General features: G+C 46.9%; 1 long non-coding RNA gene across 1 annotated transcript; it reads right to left on the reverse strand.

The window, feature by feature from the left end:
- Window positions 1–745: 745 nt before the first annotated feature.
- Window positions 746–17639, reverse strand: LOC121834499. Its single transcript, XR_006077239.1, has 3 exons — window positions 17581–17639; window positions 17437–17490; window positions 746–857 (listed from the first exon to the last, which is right to left on the reverse strand). It is a non-coding gene; the product is annotated as an uncharacterized LOC121834499 (long non-coding RNA).
- Between the last annotated feature and the right edge of the window lie 7619 nt (window positions 17640–25258).

Here is a 25258-nt window from a genome sequence, read left to right on the forward strand (position 1 = left end):
AATCTGCATTTTCCCGCGCGTTCGCGGCAATACTGCATGTTAAGGATTATAATCATCCTGATTATAGCGCCTGTGTGATAGGAACCTAAACAAGCTTCTTCGCATCAGTCGTTCTGTTTGTCGTCTACACAACATTCTGGCACCTTGCTAATTCCTTTCGTAAGCACAAGCTTGCCTCAATATTGTTTTACTTTAGATTGTAATGTTTATTTTTTTTTATTTATTTTTTATTTGTGACTTCATTCCTAAACTTGAATGTCGCTATTCATTGGCATACGTCTTTTTAAAGTCATCGCGCACTAAGTCTTTTGCGCCTTAATTATACAAAGACGTCGAAAATCATTTCAGGCTGATCATCTTATTGTAGGCAATTACAAAACCATGGAAAATAAAACGAACCAATAATAGGAAAAGTGTTTTTTTAGTTGGAAGCTTCCAGTATCTTTTAATAAAATAATCAGCTACTGGAGCTCCATCTAAGGTGCGATTAACGGAATTAAAAGACATTTTTAAATCACAATAAACCAAAAACATTAGCCGACCGTGTCACTCCGGGAAGACATTCTCAAGCTGACAGACACATCTGTGCTTTAAGGTACTCACGGCTTCCGGTTGTCGCCGATGGTGATGACGTGTTTCAAGAATGGTAGACTGGAAGAAGGCAGCAAAAGATGTGACATTTTGAATGAAAGCCAGCTGCCAAGTTTCGAAGCAATAATGAAGCACCCGAATCGTTACCGTTTGCTTTTCAACTCTGTTGGCGCCGACTTCTCCAGTTCAGGGGCAATTTTAAGCAACATCTCGTAGAAGCTTGTAGGGGTATATTTATCCGCGAGGATGAGAGCCGCGCACTCTGCCTGAAAGCAATAGGTATTTTTGAAGAATGACATACAGCGTCGAAAGCTCAAAGTTTTACTTGCGTTCGGAAGGGAAGCTAAGCAAAAATGTGGTTCAACCTGAGTGCTAAAGACGGGAGCAAAACACGTTTAATTGACCTGTTAACAGTAAGCTACTGCCCATGAGAACAATCCCGCTGTCGCCATTCTCGCAGGACACCGGGACGCGGTGCCATGCAAAAATCGCGCGTATTTAGTCTATTTTGACACTTTGTTTGTTAGTATCGTACTATGCGCAACGGCACGATGCCAATGTGTTTTGGTGGGTGTAGGGCAAATTAGGCTGCTCTTCTATTGTAGTTCGCAAACAACTCCCCAGACGGCGCTCGTTACTATAGAAAGGTTCGTTGCGTGCGCTGAGAGAAAGGAACGAGAGAAAGTGCGACAGAAAGCCTGATGAGAAACCGGTACGTTAGGCGTCTTCATTTTGCTGCGACGTGTTAAAGTTCTTTTTTAAAGAGACCGTCAACTTTATTTATTTTCATACAATGCGCGACGACCGTCCTTTTCTGCTCACTAAAGCGAGGAAAACATCTGATAGAGGCCTTGCAACCCATGTTTTCCTTCTTTCTGCAGAACGCGCGTCGTCAGCAATATGGTCCCATAGAACCAGTGATGCCAGCGTCCATACTCCATGCATGGAACATTTCCATCTTTGTAATTATACAAAATCTAGGGTCCAAACCTGGAGCATTCCGGCTTGCGGATAAAACACAAACTTTTTCTGTGGTTTCCAGGACCCGTTGCGGAGGGAAAGTGTAAGGTTTTGTCCTGACGATGCATCGGCGCACAGACGGCAGGAGCTCTTAAAGAAGTGACATCACGAGGTTCGCCAGGTGCAAAGTTCCTAGAATACGTCAGGCCTTAAACTCCCTCGGAGTAGTGGAGGAGAACCCCCCCGCCCCCCCCCCCCCCCCCCCTTTTTTTCTCATTCCCTTCAGTTCGCCTTCCGCTGTTTACACCGCCATCTAGATTTTCGTATTAAAACTGTCTGTTATATTGAATACTCTTAAAAGACATCTAGACAATGTGTTTCGAAACATGCATATCCTTTAGAAAACGCTGTAGTTTTCATAACAGTTATCCGGCGAGTCAGACGACGGGAGGCGAGCCGCTGGGGAAGAGTTCGTACTGCTCATGCAAGCTGCGTCTATGTGCGTCTCCGGAACAGAGCTATTTCATTAATGGTGACAAGGTGGCTAATGAATTGTGCTTGATGTCACGGAAAAAGGCGGATGAAAATGGAGAGAGGTGGGATGATTCAGGCGCATGCTTGTTTCGCTGACCACCTCGGAAGAAAAAAAAAACGCCCAACACTGTATATTCAACTCCGGGAGAGGAAATGTACACATTATTTTACAATTTCAGTTAATTTTCGAAAAGTAGAATAAAACAAAAGCGACTTCTTAAGAAATCTTTTTTGTTTTCAATTTGAAGGGTTTGCAAGATTCAAGGAAACCACCTCCTTTTCCGGTCGTAGTATTCAACTGCGAATGTATTTAACTCTGAACCATGACAAAATAAGACGGAAGACTTCATCGGAAACATCCCACCACACGAAAAAAAAACAACAAAAAAACACAAAAAAAACGCAGGTATTCCGCAAACGAAAAGACTGAATCTTGTCTGGGGTACACCATACTAAACTCTATTGACCTATCTCCGACTTTTCTAAGTGCTGAAGGCAGGATGCAAGTTAGGAGGCAAGATCAAAACACTCCTCTTCCCGACGCCAGCCGTAGTTCGAGCTCTTTCCCCTTAAAGCACAAGGACCAGCAATGTCTTGATGTACCTAAGGGAACGCAGTCGTATCATTAATCTAAAGTTTCTATAAAGCTTGTATTGTTATGCACTGATTGTTTAAAAAAACAAGAAACGCACGAACCCGCACCAGTTTTGCTAGTACCGCTGTGCAATTCGCCCTTTCCAACATAGGCGCGAACTCGCTTCGTAGACAAATGACGCCGCAGCGGTCTGGTTGGAGATAACGAGTTTAATCACAACAGAGACTTCATTAGCCCAAAACATTTCCCGACAACAGAGATCCAAGCACTGGGCTACTTCCAGACCTAATTTAGCAAAACACTTTCATTTTCAGTGAAAGCCCATTGTTTAGTTTCTACTTCGCTTTATTCTTATCGTGGCGCCACCAGTGCGACGACTGGTGTTCCACTCGTCGTTGTGATATCAGGAGCGCATAGCCGCCTCTTTCTTTGCAACCTTACTCTCTCTTGTAATGTGAAAAGATGAGGGATATCAGGGACCACGGAGGGTGACACAGTGACAGCTGGTCTGCGTGAGCTATTCCTAACAGTATACTAGAAATGGAATCCCTTAAAAAAAACGCATCTCCACGTGGTGAATGATGTTGATTGGGGCGAAGCTCTGGTGGCGCTTGTCTGCGTAGACGCTGAGCCGCAGCATGCCGAACCTTTCGTTCGTTTTCATCCATGTCACGCTGCGGTGAAATGCTCAAATGCGTATAGGAGGTATTCACTGGACGCCACATTTGTGGGTGCTGTTTAGAGCGCATGCTCAGAACGAGCTCACATTAATAGCCTGCTAAAACCGGCAACCTTGATGGTGCTAAATGCACGCTCCGAAAGGACTGCGGAAGCTCGCCGTCAGCACGCGCTCAGCAGCTGCGCACACGGATATGGCCGCCGGTGAATACTCCCTATATAACCACGTTCCATACCACACATTCTCTTTCTGACATGGATGAAAACGAACGAAAGGCTCGGCATGCTGCGGCTCACCATCTACGCAGACAAGCACCACCAGAGCTTCGCCCCATTCAACATCATTCACCACGTGGAGATGCGGTTTTTTTTTTTCCCTACACGAGCACGGGAGCACGTGCTCACGTGCTCGTGAGCACGAGCACCCAACGCCGGACATCGGACGGATATGCGGGCATGGCTAGCCCCCAAGGAGCTTCGCCCGTAACATGTGGTTGATTCAGAGTTTTCCGATGATTCGGAGTGGTCCTAATCATCGAGCTGGAAGCTTCGCTGCTATTCACTTACTGGCGTCACTCAATGTGTGCAGATTTGTCAAGACTAAAACGCTACCTTTCTTCGTAGCTGGCACGCTGAAGTGTAATTCTTGCGTTGACCCGACTTGCTACTCATCAGCAATGTGGAACTGGAGGGCGTCATAGGGAGCTTGCGGAAGTTCAGCTGGAAATGCGTGGGCCACCACAACAGATGTCTTTGACTCATTTGGTTCAAGTGGCATCACGCATTTTACCAGTTAATATTAAACTTAATATTTCTTATGCACCGTTTAATTCCAGCTCAAACGTATGGACAATGTGGAGGCACGCGCCGCACTGGCAGGATCGGCACGTGGAGAGATCATGCCACAGGCCAGGGACAGGGCGCGCAAGGCGGACTCACGGCGGGCGATCAGTGAGGATAGCGGGGCCAGTGAAAGTCTTAGCTGTATCATAAAGGCTCTGGTATTCGTATCTACTGAATGGCGTGTCCTTCTGAATGGTGAGAGGCATACACCGGACCCCATAGGAATTTGGCGCAAAACGTGGGGCATAATTCTCTCTGGCGGGTTGGGCCGCACACCTCTAGACCACACACTTTTGGCATCTTAGCTGCGATTTTTTATTCTATTTTATTTCTGGCCCTGTTCGTTATGCTTACCTGGTCGTTCGAGTAGGTCTCAGCCAACGGACGCCATCTTTAACAAATCTGATGCAGCTCGGACACTCCGAGCAGTGCTTTTGTGTTCTCTTCGTGTGTTATTTTGTTTTGCGTTGTCCCTTTTTTATGTTTTTTTTCCTCCTTTTTACGGTTGCTTGTGCAATGTAGATCCGCCAGAAACACGCCGCAAAACGTGCGAGACCGGAGATGAATTCGACCCCACGTCTATAGACTTCAAAGCGGGTGTGGCCTACAAGTGTGACACGGTCACATAAAGCCTGGTAATGGCTGATTTCGGATATGATGGACAGGGCTCACTTCCCCAGGTGCCAGTGCCGATTTCAACATATTATCGCGACAGGAAGTGCGTGGCGGACTTCTTGGACGAGCTAGCGGCATTTCATCTTGCCACGAAAGCCTGGAACGATTACGTCCTCGCGCACGCATTGACCGTTGCGTTTTAGTGCTGTGCAGCACCCTGGCGGCACCATGTTGGTTCCGTTCCTCACCTGGAAAGAACCCCTGCGATATTTAAAAAAATTGAATTCGTCTACCTGAATACCAGCCTCGAGTCCAAAGAGAAATAGAGCGCCGGCCCACCACACGGACGAAACCATGGTCGAATAGGTCCGAGTGAAACAAGAGTTCTACGCTAGACTCTGCCCAACGACGTCAAAGTTTGAAAGGGTTACTCGGGTCGTGCAACAGCGCCACCCGAGAATTCTGGCCCTCCCTCCATGGCCGTGCCTATCCGACCTTGGAGTACCTGGCCTGGGACGCCCACGGCATACAAGAGTCGCTGGACGAACTCCAGTCCCGGCCCCCACCGCAGCCCGATTAAGTTCTCAAGCTGTCCGGTGCCCGGCAAGCTCAGGGACCCTGTAGAGATCCGACTCAGCTCTAGAGCTTAAATTACGGCGCGATCTCCCCCTTCCCCCTCCCGCCGTGCGCTGCACGCCTACCCCTACAGACAGCGAGATCGCGGGAGGCCACCCAGTAGCTGGTAACCCCGGCTACGTGCCCGGCCAGCTGGATCCAGACTACAGCAGGGTAAACATCGTATAAGGTCCTACCCTTGAGGTGTCATCCGGGCGCGGATCGCTGGTCCCAGGAGGGAGCAAACTAAAGGCCGCAAAGGCAAGCCCCGTGCATTCCGCCACACGGTAACTCGGTGCGCTGCCCTGACTGTGGCCGCTATCGCCGCATCCGGAGTGACCTGCAGCGCAGCCGTCATGCTGCTTTGGAAAACCAGTTCGGCCAACGGCGTCAACCCCTGAACGCCCACCGTCCGCGGTGGCCACAGACAACCCGGTGACATTTTCATGGGTATGTCCAATCCAGACTGACCCTGAGCTAATTGAGCCTCGTATGACAGTGTTACAGTGCTAAAAATTATCTGTGGCTGCACTCATTGATACCGGTTCGAGTTGGTCGCTTATTGAGGAATACATGATTGAATAATGTAAAGAGCAAAATGTGAATTTGGCTGAAACTAATCTGCGCTTACAGCGAGCGCCAGAACAAGAAATGCCCGCCGGCCAGGCCGGGAGATTACAGATTAGGTTCGACAAGAAAACCCCGTCGGCGTTCTGTTAGCCTGACCGGTATAACAGGACCAATTATTTCGGAGCGAGAACTCATTTTACGATAATAATAATAAATATTTTATTGTCCTGTTTTTGACACAGCACATAGATCGGCCCGCAGAAGCATGGGTATGCTTGTCCGCGGGACCTGGCGTTCAACAGGTTGCTTACATAGTTATAACAAAGCATGCATTTTTTGCATGCAACTAAACAAAACCAAGCAAAGAAAATTATATCCGACAAGATAACAAGCGAAAAACGTGGTCCATTTCAGTCACCTATCGTCTGACAGCACCATTCTCTCAGGTCTTGTTTTAGTCTTTTTAGGGAATCCAGGTTATAAAGGTCTTTTGGCAGCTTATTAAAATAAAAAGGTACATAGTATGACCTTGCATTCTTTTCATATTTAGTATAAATCCTAGGAAGAATGAGCTTTTTTGTTCACCTCAAAATTCGTTCTTTTGTTAAAGGAATTTTAAAATCACTATTGAAGTAATTTTTTACCAAAATTACAGAACAGTACAACATCTCAGTAGTTAAGATTCCCGCGGCATTCATTTCTTTTTATCTTTCTCTACTTCTTCGTACATTGTCCCATATGTGATATTACAAGCAATTTTATAAAGTATAGTATTGATTTTTGATTTTTTTATAGTTGGAACACATTCCGTATAACGTGATTCCATAACGTAGGATAGACTCACACAGTGCGTTATGCACCCTCCTTCTCAGAGAAACGTTCGCCACACTACGCAACCTGTACAAATAGGCTGAAACGGCTCTCATTTTTTTGATGATATATTCCACATGACCATTCCATAAAATATTTGCAATCAGATGAATCCCTAAATATTTGGTTGTTAGAATATAATCTAAAGGTACGCAGCTACAGGTTTTGCAACTATCTGAATGAAGGAGAAGTGGATTTGATAAGTTAACATGCTTGTACGGACTATGAAGGAACATCAACTTAGTTTTACAAAACTTAACAAAAAATGATTATCAGAAAACCATGTCATTAATAATTCGATACCTTTCTGAAGAATTGAAAGTGCGCTCGTTTCCTCGCTATGTTCTAGTACCAGGGCTGTATCATCTGCATATTGATATACTCGAGATGCAAGAGGCAGTGCTAAAATTTGATTTACGTAAATAGTAAACAGTAAAGGTCCTACTGTTGATCCCTGTGGTACCCCCGATTTAATTCGGATTACATTACTTCTACAGACTCTTATTTTAACCGACGAGAGAGCTTGATTCTCGATTTCGACAATAAAGGCTATAATTTCGGTGAAAATGCGAAAATAATTCCCTTTGCGAAAGAAAAAATCATCAAAGACGTTTACAATTCTTTGTAATGCCGAATTCGAGCTCAGCTCTGGAGGAGGAGGAGGGGAGGGAAGGATGTGCCCGTTTGACGTCACGAGGGTAACGTCACTCGTGACCTTCGTGACCCCCGTGACGTCACTCGCGACCTTCGTGACCCTCATGATGTCACTCGTGACCTTTTTAGTCGCTGTAACGTCACTCGTGACCCTGATGACTTCACACGTGACGTAACGCGTAACGTCATTATAGGAACGTCCCATAATGCAACGCGGGGTCACGCGGACAGTGGCCAAGACAGTGACGGCGACGGCGACGCCGCTCAGCCAGGAAACGGGCGCCGAAGGAACTCTAACAAATTGTTTTTGTGTCGAACGCCGGCGGTAGATAGCCGCCCTAGATGTCGTTATGCGCGTTAAGCGAATCTTTGCAGAAGTTTCCTGCTACGGACCAGCAAAAGGGGCATCTTCACAGACTTTTGGATGACTTTTGCCGGAAGTTTACGGAGAGTCCAGGTAGAACCAGTATTCTGAAGCCTTCCATTGATACCGAGATAGCACGGGCCTTGCGCTGCAACCCTCGCCTGATCAGAGTCTACAGGCGAGCACTTTTGAACGGGTCAATCCAGGATATGATCGACACTTGGCAGCAGTAAGTCGGTCACAAAATCCTACGGCATTCCCGACCGTCCTGGCACCAAAGAAGAAAGGGACGGCACGACTTTGTCCCGACTATCGCCGCCTTTATGCGCTAACCGTTGGCGATGCATGCCCGTACCCTTCGTCCTTACTAAAAACAGCACAAAAGGACGGGACAGAAGTAGAAGGAGCATACAGGACGGACGCTGACTAAAAACTGAATGCCAAAGTCCGTCTTCACTCTAAGAAAAAATGGAGGAAAAAACTAGCAACGGCGCGTCTTCCTCCCTTCTACTGGTGCGCCCCCAAACGGACACCAGAAAAGGGGAGGAACGAAACGTTTTTCTCTTTCTCCAGGCAGACGGGAGCAAGCTTTCGCCCTCCCGACTCATCTTCTTTCGGTTTCGTTTCTCAAGCAGGTCGCGCACGTTGTTTAATAAATAGCTGTTGAGTTGATTGAGCTTCAGTGGCAGCGAAGGCCGCCTGTAATTCTGTCTTCTAGTCTAAACGTGCAGAACATTTCGGTTGCATTGACGTTTTTATCACTAATTTTACCAAATGAGCAAACGAAGCCGCTAGAAACACCGAAGCTCCGGAGCAATGCCAGCAGCACCACGTACACTGGGTAGGATGGCCGTGTCCGGATTGCGGGGCTCACGCGGCACGGAACTAAAGTAGCGAAACCACGCGGACCTGTGTCGACGTTTTCGACGTTATGGAGATCGCAGGAACTGCGTCCAAGTCAGGCAGGTTTTGCTGCCGGGTGCCTGGGTGCCTTCCGTGCTGAGTTTGGTTCTGTTTTTCAATGCCGAGTGCAACCGGCATTCAACGAGGTTCTGTATTTGTGCGTGTCAGCAACATAGCAGCAACATCGTATGGCAGTGTTGTGGGTTGTGAACATAAGACTGGAAATATCGCGGATGTGACCGTGTGTTTGCGCATCAGTGGTGTAACAAGATGCGATCATAAACCGTCGGGCATTGATGCCGCTGGTCGGGCCGTAATCGGAGGGGGTGGGGTGTCGCAGGTTGACATTCCGCTTTACATTAAAAAGTTTAATACCACTTGAGGGATTAGGTGCAATCGATCGACGTGCGGATAGTCATGTTGGAACGCTGGTTTGAACAGTAAGCTCCTATCGTACAGTGGCCAATGAGACTGTCGGTTGTCTCGTCCCCGAGAGCGATTGCGCTCCGGCGAAAGGACAACAGTAGGAAAAGTACGGAAAGTACGTATATTTATACTGTGTGGAATTTTAGCATTAAAAAACAATAGTTGGTAAAATCGAAAAAAAGCTACCCTTTATTTTGCTGTTTAAATATGCTACGGTTCCTGGAGAAACTGCCCTCCAAGTGGCGCGCTGGGATGAGCGCTAGAGGTTTTCGAGCTCGCCACGGCGTAGCTCCGTACACTTAACACCTGCCGCAAGTCGCAGCTGGGTTCCCGCCTCACCAGGACCCAGCGAAGCAGGTTTCACTTGGCACCGGATAGACCTATTATCAGAGTGGCACCCCCGTCCGGTAACCTTGGCGTGTGTTTAGCACTCGCCCTTTTGCTTCTCACATGCCTCCCAAGCAACCTGCCCAACCCCAGCCCGGAGATGACCGTGGGACCGATGACGACGATCTCCCGGACCCGCATACTTTCTCTCAAATGTTTGATGAACATTCTCAGCGCCTCGAACAAGTACTCGTGGAAGACCGTGCATCATCGCTACGAGACCTACGTTCTCTCCTACGAGAGAATAACGTCGAGATTGCAGCGGCAGTGGCCGACGCCCTTAGCAGGGCTTCCACCATCTCCGCTGGAGCAAGCCAGGCCATCCCCACCCAGCCGGCAGTCTCCGCCGCCCCGTCAAGATCTGTCTTCCCCCCCACCTATTCGGTGGACACCCAGCCCCCCTTCACCCGGGCCACGACCACCGACGCCTGGCCGCCACTTCACGCAGGCGAGTTCCAGCCAAGCGCCGGGACTCAGCACGCCGCTGCCGGGTTCCCCACGAACTTCCCCCTCACATCGCCCCTACGACGCCGGGACGTCGTTTGTACAGGCTCAGTCCACCGACGCTGCCCACACCGACCCTCGCAGTCCCCATACCACCCGACAGCGACTATTCACCGTCACCGACCCCCCGACCCGCAGGGACATCGCGAAGGCTTTCATTTTCGTACAACAAGTTGCAAGACATTCCCAACACATTGGGAGAAGAGAGATCCAGGAGCTTCAGCTCCTGGAGCTCTTCGTCGACATTTGGGACTGCAGGTGTATTGGACTTCCCGCCCGCAGCAAGCTCCGCGTCATTGATCGAGTGCGGCTCCTCTACCACGTTGCCTTGTCCGGGTGGGGAGCCGCACTCGACGGCTATGCTGACCCCTCAGCAACCTTTTTGTTGGGACCGCCTGCACCACGAAGAGTGGCCACCCACCGTGGAAGTTCCCCGGACCGTTCAGTCAGTCCGCCCCGAGGAACACGTCCCAACACCCGCTCGCAGCCCCAGCCACCGAAGTCCCCCCGCAAGAATCCTCCCAAGAAAAAGTGAGGCTTCGATGCTACCCCCCGACTTCCAACCTCCACAAGAGTGCTTGGATCTTCTTCAAGCCGTCGACGCGCTTCCAACGGGCCTTCCCCGTCCGCTCGACTTGGTGCTTGGAGAAGCACAGACGATCGCCGTAGTCGTCGACGGCGTTCCGACGTTGGGACTTCTCCAGGACGTCCTCGTGCCAGAGGATCTCCTAGCGCAAGCGCTACGCGAAGCCGGCGTTCCCGGCTCCGCAACCTCCCCGGACACCGCTGCCTGGCCTTCCCTCGCAGCAGTGCCCAACATGGTTCCTGCTCCCTTATCCGGGGCCTTCCCCTGGCCGGCATCGCCCTCAACCACGGCCTCCTCCGCTTCGGAACTCACGACCGATTCTGAGGTGGCCAACGACCTTCCCGAGGACGATAGCCTGGCAGATGCGGCACTACGAATCCTTCAATGGCTTCAGCGCCATCAGCCGCATCCACCACTCGACCAGGACCAACAAAACGACGACGACGACGACAGCTGACGGCCTGCGGCCTTCCCGCTTCTGCCGCCGTACCCCCCCGTCCGACCAAGTGAACCAGTCCCCAAGGTCAGATGGAACTTTGTCGCCGAAACTTTTGGGTTTAACCCTCCCTTTGACCCCGCCCAGCTTCAGTTTTTTGCTAGAAAGTCTTCCGTTTTTAATGGCCACTCCCCCCACCCGGACCAGCTCCCAGTGCTCCGGCTGGCGGTAGCCTCCATGCTTTTAGCAGATAATTGAGGAAACCAACCGCGGACCTTTTTTATCACCCATCCAACTTGTACTGAAAACGTCCACTGCGTCGAGATTCGTTCTCGACTGCTCTCACTTGACGGCTTCCCTGCCAAGCCCCAAGTTTCGCCTGCCTCCACTCCCTCAGGCCCTTAAGGCCTGTCCCTTGCGGCGAAGCCCTTTTTCGTCAAGTTCGATTTACGTGACGCGTTCTACCATTTTGGTTTGGCCCCCGCTACCCGTGCTCTAACCACTTTCAGGTTAGATGGGCGTTATTATCGGTACAAAGTTTTGCCTTTCGGCATTAGGCCCGCACCTTTTTTCATGCAAGCTTTCGCAACGGCCCTCACTTGTGAGGCTCGTGCCCGTGGTTTGTGGGCCTGGTCGCACCTCGATAATTTTTTATTTGCGCACCCCGACCCTACTTTTAGAGCGCAGCTCTTAGGGGCCCGTTTCCAGCCTGAGCGGCGTCGGCGTCGTCGTTGGCGTCGCCGTTGGCGTCGCCGTCGGCGTCGGCGTCGCCGTAACCGCGCCCCTCCCTCTCCTCCTCCTCCCCCTCCTCCTCCTCCTCCTCCTCCTCCCCCTCCTCCTCCTCCCCTCATTGTCTAGTATGGTTCGGGGGGGTCACGTGACCTCGGGGGGAGGGGGTCACATGACTTCAGCGGGGGGTCACGTGGCCTCGGGAGGGTCACGTGACTACCCCCTCCCCTCCCCCCCCCCCCGATTAATCTAAAGTTACCTGAAGCTTTATCTTAAATCACAGGAAACGCTTTTCCGTCCCCCACAAATGTTTAAACAATTTTTTGTTTAAATTATAATATATTTTATGTAAATATATAAATCCTCGACTTTAAACGGTGTGCGACAAAGCAAAGCAACATTACATGAGCTTCCTAACACCGAATCTAATGCTGAGGATGTCGCACTTTTGAATCATGACGATCAGCAGTTGCGCCTGCTCTGCACAAGCACCAGGATGGCGGCCACCCCCCAGTACCCTTCCCTCCTCCTCCTCAAGAGCTGCGCTCTAATTCGGCGTTACAGGGAGTTGTAAACGGCTTTCATTTTTTTTAAAGCAACAACTAGATATCTTTCTTGCACAGCTCTCCGAAGCTGGCATTCGTTTGAACCCCAGTGACTCGATGTTCCTTCCCGCAAACCAGGTTAAGTTCCTTGGCTTTTTTCTTGACGGAACAACGGGCACCATCGGGCACACGCCTTCGAGGCGTCAGGATCTCCTTTTGGTGCTACGCGCACTTTACCAACCCCAGACACGGAAAGTGTACCAGCGGGCAGCTGGATTTTGGGGATTTTATTTTTCACTGTACGCGTCTCATTTTCATGCATTACGGCCCCTTCATATTGCGGCCGCTACGGGCACCCCCCCTCCCCTTCCTTGGCTTCGTCTTTTTGAAAGTGTAGTGCAATGCCTGCCTGTTGCTGTGCCTTTTGACATTGTGCCCGTCGAGCGTGACGTCTACACGGACGCCAGCTCCTCAGGCATCGGGATCTGCTTGCCCCAGGGTAACATTGCCATCTTGGCAGCCCGACCAGCACCCATCTACCTTCGAGAACTTTGGGCTGTTTTGCTGGCTTTGCTTCTCGCACCGCCTCGAACCAGAGTGGTCACCGACAACCGTGCTGTGTACCAAGCCCTGACACGCGGCCATGGACATACCCTCACACCGTCGGAGGCTCTTGCAGCGACTGTACTTTTGCTGAATAAAGCAGGTTGGGTTGGGTGGGTGCCCACCGACCAGAACCCGGCCGACGGCCCCTCTCGCCTCCACCGCACTCTAACCGTGGGGACGAGCGGGGTCGCCGCCAGGGGGCCGAGCCTATATATTAGGGTGCCGTGCCCCTGTCGGGTCAGTCGCTGGGTTCCCGCCTCACCAGGACCCAGCGAAGCAGGTTTCAACATGGGCGATACACAAGAAGACTAAGAAGATTGGCGCACTTGGATTAGCCGAATACAAATAATTTAATTACACGCACACGTTTGAGTGTTTGCTAGCGAGTGTGTGCGGAATGTACCTGGCTCTGTTCTTGAGACATTCATTCGCCGTTTGTTGCACTTGACAAGGAAACTATTTAAACCAAGAAGAGCTGACCTTGTGTTTTTATTCTTGCATTTAATATATTATATTCTACAATAAACGAGTGACGCAGCGGTCCTGCTCACTCCCGCCACTGGCTCCCTGAGAACAACCGGGTCGTCACCACCCGGCTACGGGGCACTAGCAACGCCGCCGACTTTCGTCCCGCCCACGCCGGGGACAGGGCTTGAAACTCCGACTTGAGGACTTCTTGACCATCAGGGTCTAACCTTCGCCAGCCGGTCACTTCGCTTCACATTGTCATCACAAAACGCACAGCAGAAATGTAGAGATGGGGTCGGGCGGGGGGGGGGGGGGGGGGGGGGAGAGAATGCGGGGCGGTTGGCCACCTGGGAGTGATGGCCGAGGGAAGAGCTCCTGAGACGAGCCGGGGACAAGGCGTGCGAGGCGTGATCGCGGCTGGAAATGGTTGAATCAGCGAAAGACTGGGCACCATCGATAAAGGTTGCGTTTTCCTACCTCCTGCCTGTCGCGTCCTTTTTGCGGCTGAGCGGCAAACACCGGATCACAAAGAACCATGCGGCGAGCAAGTGTTTTAAGGTGCATATTTGGCGCGTCGGAATGTAAGAAGTAGTACGCCAACCAAAGAACGACATAGACAAGACGCAGGGAATGTGCGATGACGCGGCAGTCAAGCGCACACCGCCATGGGTTGGGGTCGGGGGAAATTAAAACATGAGGACGCGTTTGGTGGGTAAGAAAACGTACGAGGCGTGCAAGGAGCAGACAAACTTGCACACCGTTTTGGCATCTGGTTTGGCCAACACCTAGAAAAACAAACTTGAATAGCCCTAACGCATTACATTTTAGGCCCAAAACTAGCTGGTGATGGAAAAACATATTTTAAGAAACAATCCCAAAACCGGGAGAAATACGAAGGACCCCAGAACGATACAAAGTCTAACACGTCTAAACTTATTTGACATAAAGTTGCGGTTTACATAGGCAACCTGCAATGTTGTTTGTTTGGCGCTATATAGCGATTGGAACAAGAAACTGGTATGCCTGGAAGGGGCGGCTGCATAGTTCAAACTAGACCTATTACTTGGTGGCGTCGCTTAGCCTGGTGTCTGAAGCAAAAACAAATGTTGTGTAGGCCAGGACGTCGTGGGCGTATAACATGTCAATGCGGCGGGAGCTTTGTCTGCAACGGCCTATTCGAATCAATGGAAAGAGGAACGTGACTACGTATCGCGGAGTGCGCAGTACCGCACAGGAGTGTGAGGCTTCTGGCTGCGTCATGCTACAATATGCTTTCGTTGCGCTCGAATACATAGCGCAGATTCAAGCCCTCGCAGCATATTGTGGGGCGTAGCGTTCATCCTGTGCTAACTTCAACGATACATGAATCTTGCTGTGCTAAGTTCGTCTTGCAGTGGCCGGCTGTGTATATGGTTTAAATTCTTCCAACAAAGCAAAAGAAGAAAATAATTCACAAATACATGAATAATATGGACATGAAGCAGATGACACAAAAATAACTTCAGTGTTATTTCGAAACAAATAGAAGTGACGGAGAAAAGTGGGTTGACGCCCCACCCTATAGTCGGAAAAAGATACACGAAAAGAAGTGAAGCTTGTGGACCAGCCTCGCCCAAAAAAACCCATAAAGAACCGAGGTCAGACATCCCCAAAATTTTGTACACACAAAGAAATGCGGGTAGGGTAAACATAGAGTGGACAACGATCAACCTCAGCATATAGCAACACTAAGGTTATTGCATGGTTATTTCCCAACTAACAAAAAAATAAGATTTGTAGGTATATTTTTAGTTCCGCGTCTAAATTCAGGGAAGGTGAATATACCGCAATTCAGGTATTTATACTAATTGATGAGGGACTCCTTTATCAACATTTTATTATCATCTCTATAGGTTAAGACATCTAAGGTAAACTGCCAGAAAAATACTTAATTAATACATTTGACATAATATCTTTACATTTATAAATATGGGTCCTTATTTTAATTACAACGTTTGTGCTCAGTTAATCAGTTATTGGACAACGTTTCGTTTGGCCACTGTCACATATCCAGCAATCAAAGAATATTTTAGATAAAAATCTCGGACAGAAGCTCACCGGACAAAAGCTAACTGGACCAACGCGCATTGTAAAAAACCTCGTCAGATTTTTTACAGACACGAACAAATGCTCCATAGTCTTACCCGGGAACCCGTACGAATGCGCACCGGAATACAGATGTTTGCTTTCATACATGAGCTGAGATCACATAAAAAGTGATTGAGCGCCTTCTGAGAAAAATAAAATATTAAGGACTCGCGCAAGATATGTTATTGTTTATAAAATAATGTTCATGAAAACTTTAAAGCAAATACATCCTCCCACTGCCTCAAACACTTTTCATATGTCTGAAGGTGATCGTCCACAAGCAGGACGTTTTGAAGACCTTTTGTTGCCTACCGAACCCCCTTCAACGGGGGCTAACCTTGGAAAGCTTACACCAGAGCAGTCGTGACAAACGCTTGATCCTGTTAAAGGCATTCGATGAGCCTCCAGACACTTTGATGATCCTGTACCATAAGCTTGCAGAACCGGTTTTTCCACCCTTCGCAGACGTTGTTGGGTGCTCATGACTGCCTCGCTCGTAGAAGAAGCAAGTGCAACTAGCAATGTCCTTAAGTCATTTTATATAACCCTCCCCCCAAACACAAAGAAAAATAAAAACAACCCCCGCACAATTTCCCAATGTCTGTCAGTGGTGTTAAGTTAACAAAGTTCAAAGATTATAATTGTCAGTATATTCTTCACTGAGCGAGGCCAGTCACGTCGGAACACACAAAAGCAAAAAAAGAAAGTTGAGCTTTTTTCGGGTCCGCCGAAGTAGTGTGATTGAGCTTTAGACGGGATCCGCAAACTAGGTGAGCTTTCGGCTGGTGAGTTTCTGTCCGGTACCCTCTGCAGGATGAGATTTTGTCTTGGGAGCTTTTGTTCGGCTACCCGAAGCACAATTCAGATCTTTTCCTCTGTGCCTTTCGGAACATGCAGTTTTCGCGGAAGCAAACGGAGTCAAGTGATTTAGTTTATAATCATTCTTGAAGAGTGCGCCGATACCGTAACTGTGGCCAACTGAATTGAGACTATGGGAGATCATGTGGGAAAGGAGATAACTACGCGCTGGGTGGGATTGCGAACGTTCTTTCTTTTATTACTGAACGAAACGAGCTGCGGCAACTGTTGGAAAATATGATCCTCCAGATAACCAGCTGGAGCACCAAAACGGTAAAAAGACATTGTTGCGAGGACCCACTAGAGTTCAAGGATGCCTTCTTGAGAGCATATGTTTACAAGGTACCGTACAATGCCATCTTTACATTTTGTAAGGCGGTACGAACGGACAGAACAGGTTTTGATTTCGTTGTTTTGCACTGCGGTCAACAAAATTTAGATGAAGTCTTCAACTGTATATCTAAAGCCTGCGAGCTACCATTTTCGGTCTCCTCACAGAACCAAAAGGTAACTCTGTCGCACCTTCTTAAATTCAGTTTTCTATCGACGCCACGAAAACACGATCAATCGTACAAACCAAAATGTCGTTCACATAGCGCCTTATAGTTGTGTTACCTAGAGACCAGTTCTAAAAAAAGACCCGGTAGTTCAAGATGAAAAAAAAAGAAAGGTAAATCTCTGGAAGAACTGGAACTACGCCCGAAGCACTGCATACTCCCCATCCCCTGTTTCTGAATAAAATGTTGATGACCGTATTTTAATAGCGTGGTCTGTATGTATAATTTTTAAAATTATGAGGAAATTAGATGCCGTTTTTAGCCTTACATTTCCGATGGCGTTCATCGACATGCTTATTACAATATTTTTTTATCAATTAGACGTTACTGACTCCGGACCACATTTTTTGACAACCAAGAATGTAGATGAGCATGTATTTGAAAGAACAATGTATGTGAATTGGAGATGACTTACCTTATTCAAGCAAAACTCAACTTCAGAGGGCGTGCTGAATGTATGGAGGCCAACCTGGAGAGCAAAACAAACGCGAACCAGGATTGATTGCTGCACACGGAGTCTGCACAAAGTGTTGCAGCCAAATAACTGAATCGCATTTACCATTACAAGTCCCGCCTTGGACGCGGCATAAAGAAGCTGTGCCCCTTCGTAAACTCTCGGAGACAATATGGCCACCCTAGATCCTAAAGGTAGTTTGAGGGACACCAGGCTTGCAGCTAGCTGATCTACCTATAAGAAAAGAAAAGCGACATTCTGTCTCAAAAGATTTTTTTTTTTACTGCCGCTGCGGATGTTTTTCTTTCATATTTTTTTATTCCCATTCCCAACAATCACGGATGGATGGATGGATGGATGAATACGGCTGAGCCCTTTGTATCGGGCGGGCATGGTCCACTTGCGCCATCTATCTTCAGACGTCGGTAACCTTTAAAAATATGACGTGGGTTCTTGATGGGCGTTGACACGCCTCAGGGGGCCTCACGTGACATCAGGGGGTAACTTTACATCGGAGGGGGGGGGGGGGGGTCACGTGACTTCACGGTTACGTCGACGCCAACGGCGATGCCGCTAAGCCGGAAACGGACCCCTAAGAGCTGCTCTTTAAAAAATTGAATTTCTAAAAAAATAATTTCGTCTTAAGGTAGCGCAGGTTCTTTTATCAGTTAAAACATTGCAGACATGGTATGTATTACCTAGGCTATCGCGCAATATCTTCATGCCAACAGATCATTGTGTCTGTACTTCGCTTTCATGGACTGGCTTTCAGTCTCCGAGTACCATTGGAGCTTATTTCGAAGCGAATATTCGTCGGCGGTTACGAAAGTTAGAAGAGGTATGGGATCTTTGAAATAGCGACCTTGGGGAGACATGTAAAACTGATCCTAGAATGTCTTCTAATTTCCAGACTTTCGCTGGATATAGCCTCCAACGAAAGGGGGTTTAAAAAGTAAACATTTCGGCAAAATCTGCCTGGCTAGGTAAGTATTAAGAAAAGAAACTGGAAGTACTCTAACCAACTGGTTTAAATTTCTCGACGTTTCACGACCTGCTCGGTCGCGTGTTCACTGGTGACTTAGTTGGCTGGGTGTTCGTCTTTCTCTTCTGCTCCTTGTCGCTGCCGTGAAAATCGTCTTCTTCTCTTTGTGACTCCACGAAGTAAGTGAATATAGCTGCTTGCGAGGATACCGATCGACCGGTTCAAGTTTTTCTTGGTATGCTGTATGTGCCAGGACTCTAAATAGAGTCGTTTTTTTCAGTTTCTTTCGGTGTCTAGGACGGAACTGCTGTCGAAGTTGATGCCGTGGTTGTTCTTTTCTGCATGTTCCGCTATAGCGTTTCCTTGCACGTCTTTCTTTTATACATCATATTTATGTCTGCGAAGAAGTTCGGTAAAGTTCTTGGTTTCTCCCACATATGAGGCGTTGCAGTCAACGCAAGGAATACGATAAACAAGGCCTTGGGCGTTTTCTTTTAAATGACGATCTTTTGGAAGAGGAAGAGGAAGAGGATGGCCAATGGTCGAGACGGGCTTGTGTGTCACTGCTATGCCGTATGGTCTGAGAGGACGGTTGAGAACTTCGCTCGTGCCTCTGAGGTACGGGACGCACATGCGGCTGGTGGGATGGGCTTTCTCGGCTGCAGATGGGTGGCGAAGGTTCTTGTAGATATTGTTGACGAATCTTGTTGGGTATCCGTTTTTACGAAGGTTCCGTTTTATAATATCAACTTCCTCTTTAAGTGCCTTACCTGTGGAGCAAACCGTGATGGCACGTTGAAATAGTGCCGAAACTAGTGAAGGTTTGTGAGATGTGGGGTGGTCTCAAAAAACAATTTAGGTATCTTCCGGTGTGCGTTGGTTTTCTCTAGACCTCAAATATTTTAAAGGTTGCCTGAATTTTCCACAGAAACATCCAGAAATGCAATGCAACCGTTAGAATCACGTTTACGGGAAGAAATTATGTTTAACCCGGATTTTATAAACTCGTTCGGGGTGAAAACGCCGGAATGCCGGGCTTTATACCCGAGAACGAACAACCCTGGGTGTGATTCGTGGAGTTTCTCCTTCTATTCAACTATCCTATCATTTCAGAGCTATTTTGGGGTGCAGCTGATATAAAAAGACGAGTAAGCTTGCATTATAGTTAAAGAAACAAGGACTCAAACCAATAATAAGCGCTATACATTTTTTTCTGTTTCGCGTTGTCAAAGTTGGCAGCATAAACCGATGACCGAATAGATATGGTCAAGCGACATATGTATACTGAGTGTTTCAGAAAAGGTGGACAAATTCGATAATGCGAAAACTACGCATCACTACAAAAAAAAAGCTTTTGTCGTTTTAATTCTAATCCAGGGTCTATTTGGGAAAATTTAATATTAAAGTTCAGGATATATAAGTTAATAATTATTTTCGCGTAATTAATAATTTAAATGTTGAGTTTGATGGCATAGTTTTACTTGGAATACTGATGAGCATCATCTAAAAACGCTAGATAAAAAAATTGGAGTGCGATAGAAGGCACGGGCTGCATTTTACAGCTTTCTGAAAAACAGTACAACTTCGACGTGTTTTTAAGTTTCAGTTTGCCATCGGAGTGCTTTTCCACATCGACCGTACCGCGCCCCGCAGAGCAATAGTGCAACCAACATCTGCTTCGCTGTCCTCGTGAAACGCAGCTGAGGCAGGTTACACTATTTCTCCATGGCGCGCGCTGCCACTGGTGCTGAAAAGCGCTTCGACTGCAAACCGAAACTTTAAAACCCGTCGAAGTTGTGCAGTTTTTGAGAAAGCTTTAAAATGCAGCGCGTGCCTTCTTTCGCACTCCAATTAATTTTCTTTAGTGTTTTTCGATGATTCTCAACAACTTTCCAAAAGAAACCAAGCCCTGAAAGTCAACATTTGGAAAAAAAAAATTATTTACGCGAAAATATTTATCAACAAAATTATTCTGGACTTTAATTATATTAGCAAATAGGCCTCCGGCTTAGGACTAAAACGACACCTGCCCTTTTTCGGTGCAATCCGTAGTGTTCTCAAAATCGAATTTGTCTACCTTTCGTGACACAGCCTGCATATCGCTTGCACAGGACGTCTGCCGTGCTGGTGTAAGAAGCCTGCCGGTAACGTTGTGGAAGGTGCGGTGTCGCGCATCAACGTGCGTCTCGTGATTATAATAATACACAAAAGGATACGCTATCAACTTTCCAGACCTAAACGCAGGTACTAAATATTCGTTACTGAAAGCGCTTAAAGGGTCTAAATTTTGGCTTTGCTTCATTTTATTAAGGCGAAAACCGTATATGTATCATCGCTCAGTCGACCTTAAAGTCCTTGAGTAAAAACACGTCGGCGACAGAAAAGGTACCAAGACGTTTACGAGGCCACTTAGACGAATTGGAGGTAATAAATTTAAGAAGGACGACAAAGCGAATTAAAAGGAATCAAAGTGATATTAGAGGAATTAAAGTGAAATAAAAATAATTAAGGGGAAGTGGGAGTAATGAATGGGAATTAAGGATTATACAGCGAATAATGTCAAAAAAGAGTATCTGAAAGAAAAGAAAGTGAAACAAAGTAAACAGTGTGTCTGTCTTTTACGCGTATGCACTTGGGTTTTCACCTTCAGGTCGTCTTTGGGGTAACCTAAGAGACACTGAGAAAGTTTGTGAGGTGGTTCTTTATGTTGGAAATTTGGCAGATGCACGACCAGGCATCTCTGTTCTAGAACTTAAAGCATTTAAGATATTCTCAACAATGCGCTTCTAGCATAAAGAGGGTGTCTTTTATAGTACTGAACACACCTCGTTTGATTTTTTTGAAATATGGTAAGTTGTCGGTGCGGTTTAAACCGTTGAACCACTTGGAATCATATTTATTAAACTAAGAAACCGCTATCGAGTTTTCTTGCGCAGGCCTGTTTTTCTATTTATTCATTCGCGCAGCGTTGTTCGTTGAGGGGTCCAGAATTAAGATTCCTGGCGGTATTATTTTCTTCTTATAAGTGAGGTACACTTATTCGCAATATTTGGTCTAGTTGGCATACGTTGTCACATTTATAAATATGTCCTCACCCCGGTCGTGCTTAACTGCTTTCTCAACAAGTCCAGTGAGTTTTTACCTGCTTGGTTTTTGTCGTAATTGTACCTCAGGCGGTAGAACACAGCTAATTGAACCTCGTCCAGTCAACTTGAAGCCGTAGAGCATTCCTTCTGGGCGCTACCAATGTACGAGAACCACTGAAAGAAACTAATGAATAACTTCGGAAAGGTTACCATCAACACCAGCACAATGCAGACTCATGTTCCCAAGAAGTGCATGAACCAATTGGTCTGCGGTACTTTGAATGGTGCTGGACAAGATCGATGGTGTGGGAATGTCTCCTTGACTTTGAAAAACAAAATTTCAACCTAATCAGTGCCAATCGTAACATGGATAATGTCCGTCCTAATTTCTCTACGCGTCCCGCCTGAGGAGCCATGAACAGTCGTCAGTCTCTTTTTTTCTTCTCCTCGTTCAGCTACTTGTTTTTGCCATTCCTCCTCTCCCCTCAAGACGGACAAATTCACATCGCTTCAGGTAGAGTGTCATTCCGCCCTACACACATTTATTTCCATTTTAATCGGTTTAATTATGTTTTACTGCAAGATGAACAACAACCTGCACGCCAGCACTTAAGAAAACGATTTCCAGGAAACAATTTGATCTTATGATGCGGCCAAACGGAACTTAGTTTTTGCACAAAACAGATTGTACATGAATTCTAAGGACGTCTATGTCAAAAATAGTTTCCAGGACGACTACGGAAATCAGATTTTTCCGTGGCCAGGCGAGGAAAAATTACGATCTCAGAAAGATCTTATTTCTTTCATTTCTTTGGTAACCCCAAAGTCATGCTCATCGCCTTCGCTGAATTGGCTATAGAGGCCGACAACTACAGTAAGAACGTTGTTTTGTGGCAAACGATCCATGACAATGTCCTTTTCATCAATACCTTGATTGCTTGTCCCCCTTCCCCCTGTACAAAATAGGAAGTCGTGCCTAACCTCTCAGGTTAACCTTATCACCATAGTTTTCTGCTCTCTCTTTTTTTTCATACTCGCAATATGGGTATCGAGAAGGGTCACTTGCTTCAAGCTGGCTCAATAAGATAGGCAGCACATATAAAAAGAAACACATTTAAAATGTATATATTTATCACGGACTGACTTTTCCTTACCACGTTTGAGCACATAACATGTAGCTCTCGCGGGTAGGGCATATCAATGGCACGTACACTTAATAGGCTTATCGTGGCTTTAATAGGCTTTAATAGGCTTATCATGGGGACAAAGACGTTTACCTATGATGCAACAACGGATCGTGTCGTCGAAAATATTCAATAGCAATCAAACACCCCGGTCAAATACCGCAAAAGTAAGCCACAAGAACTAGATTTTATAGTTGTAAACTGTCGCAGTATCAAAAATAAATCGGATGAGCTCGCCGACCTCATTACTGTTACTAGTCCTGACATAGCTATAGTTACCGAGTCGTGGTTGGATGGCACTGGTTTGCAACGCGGAGGTATGTCCCTCCAATTACAATGTCTATCAAAGGGATCGCAACGCTCATGGAGGTGGCGTTTTTGTACTTGTCAGCTGTCATATCAAAAGTATTGCGTGAAATTTCAATGACCCCTCCTGTGAAGCTGTCTGGTGCAGAATAGAACTGGCAAATAAAAAACAGCTAGCCGTAGGTTCCTTTTACAGGTCTCCCGGGGGCAGTGATGTAAAGCCACTCGAGGCGTTATCCAATGCTTTGTCAGTGCTGACCTCTGATTACGTCGTCGTAGGTGGTGATTTTAATCTTCCCGAGATTGACTGGCAGGATAAACTTCCTTTTACACGGTGAAAATTTAACATTCACACGACTTTATAATCCCTAATTATCGAAAGCAGTCTTTATCAGTTCGTGAATGTTCCTACAAGATTTGGCGGGACAAGAGCATCTACTCTTGATCTTGTGTTTAGCAACCACCCTGCGGTTGTACGTTCTGTTACAGCAATTACGGGGATTAGTGATCACGAGGTAGTCGTTGGTAGCATTCGCTGTGAACCACTTGACATTAAGAAACCGCCCTCGAGGAAAGTATTTTGTTTATGATAAAGGAAATTTTGAAGGCCTCTCGAATAACGCATCTTCTATCCCTCCAGAGTTTGAAGAATGCTCCTTACATATGAATATTAACAGTCTGTGGAATCTTTTCAAGAGCGAGCTTGCTGAATTGGTTGGTCGTCATGTACCGTCCAAAATTATCACCGGAAAACGTAGAGTGGATAAACCTTGGGTAAATAAAGAGCTGCGCGCACTTATCAATAAGAAACGTCGGCTGTATCAACGTTACCGCAAAACACAGCATGGTGACGTACGCGATCGGCTCGAGAGGATAGGCTCTTATTTAAAGATACAAATGAAAGCAGCAAAATCAAAATTTTTGTATTTCCTTTAAAGAAGAATTGGTGAGTAATCCAAAAGAAGTGTGGAAGTATGTGAAATCTAATAGGAAAGACGAAGTTGGTATTCCCGCGCTCTCTGACGGACAGGGCACTGTCTCTGACGATCTCGAAAAGGCGACATGTTTCAACGCGTATTTTCATTCGGTCTTTACACAACCATTTACCGGGGCTATGCCAGCCGCGGCGTAGTATATTTCTGAGGTTATGCCCGACATTGTTACAACAAAAAACGGTGTTTTTTTTTTACGTCAGGGTCTGAATACGTGGGCTGCGCCCGGACCAGACGGTATTTCTAACCATGTTCTGAAGAATTGTGCCCATGCATTGACCCCCTTTTTGATTATACTGTTTAATAAGCCTTAAGAAGCACGTGAACCCCCTTGTGAATGGAAGACTGCCAATGTTGTTCCAATACAGAAATCCGGTGCTAAAGACAGTATCATAAACTATAGGCCTATTTCACTCACCAGTGTATGCTGTAACACCTTGGAACATATTATTTATTCTAACATTATGAAGCATCTTGAAGCTAACAAATTTTTCACACCTCACCAACATGGTGTTAGGTCTGGCCTTTCTTGTGTCACCCAGTTGACTGAGTTCACCCACGACATTTTGGCTTCTTACGACAAAGGTTTACAGGTTGATTCTCTATTTTTAGATTTTCAGAAAGGGTTAGATGCAGTTTCTCATGTTCTTCTTTTACATAAATTTTCGCTTCTGTGGTTACCTACGTATGTTCTTGAGTGGCTAGAGAATTACTTATCAGACAGAAAACAATGTGTCATTATTAACGGTGTAATGTCATCTTACGTCAACGTAACTTCAGGGGTCCTACAAGGTTCCGACTTGGGGCCATAGCTCTTTCTCGTTAATATTAACGATATCACAAACAGAATAACGTCTAGTATAAAGCTTTATGCAGACGACTCTGACATTTATGGTAGTGTCCAAATTGCATCAGATGTTGCGGCCCTCCAGTATGACTTGGATCTTGTCTTAGCGTGGTGTGACAAGTGGACAATGAGTTTGAACACAAAAAGTGTTGCTTATTAGTTTTACCAGAAAGCGTAAACCTCATTTATCGAACTATCATCTGGGTCATCACTTCCTTGATCGTGTTAGCAATTTTAAGTACTTAGGTATATACTTTTCATCTGATCTGACCTGGAATAAGCACATAGACTACGTGACTAATAAATCAAGCGGTGTTCTAAACTTTCTTAAACGCAATTTCAAAACTGCGGCAGTGTCCCTCAGGGAGGCGCTTTATACAACAAAT

The sequence above is a fragment of the Ixodes scapularis genome, unplaced genomic scaffold, assembly GCF_016920785.2.
Source record: "Ixodes scapularis isolate PalLabHiFi unplaced genomic scaffold, ASM1692078v2 ptg001264l_1___fragment_2___debris__unscaffolded, whole genome shotgun sequence".
Lineage (NCBI taxonomy): Eukaryota > Metazoa > Arthropoda > Arachnida > Ixodida > Ixodidae > Ixodes > Ixodes scapularis.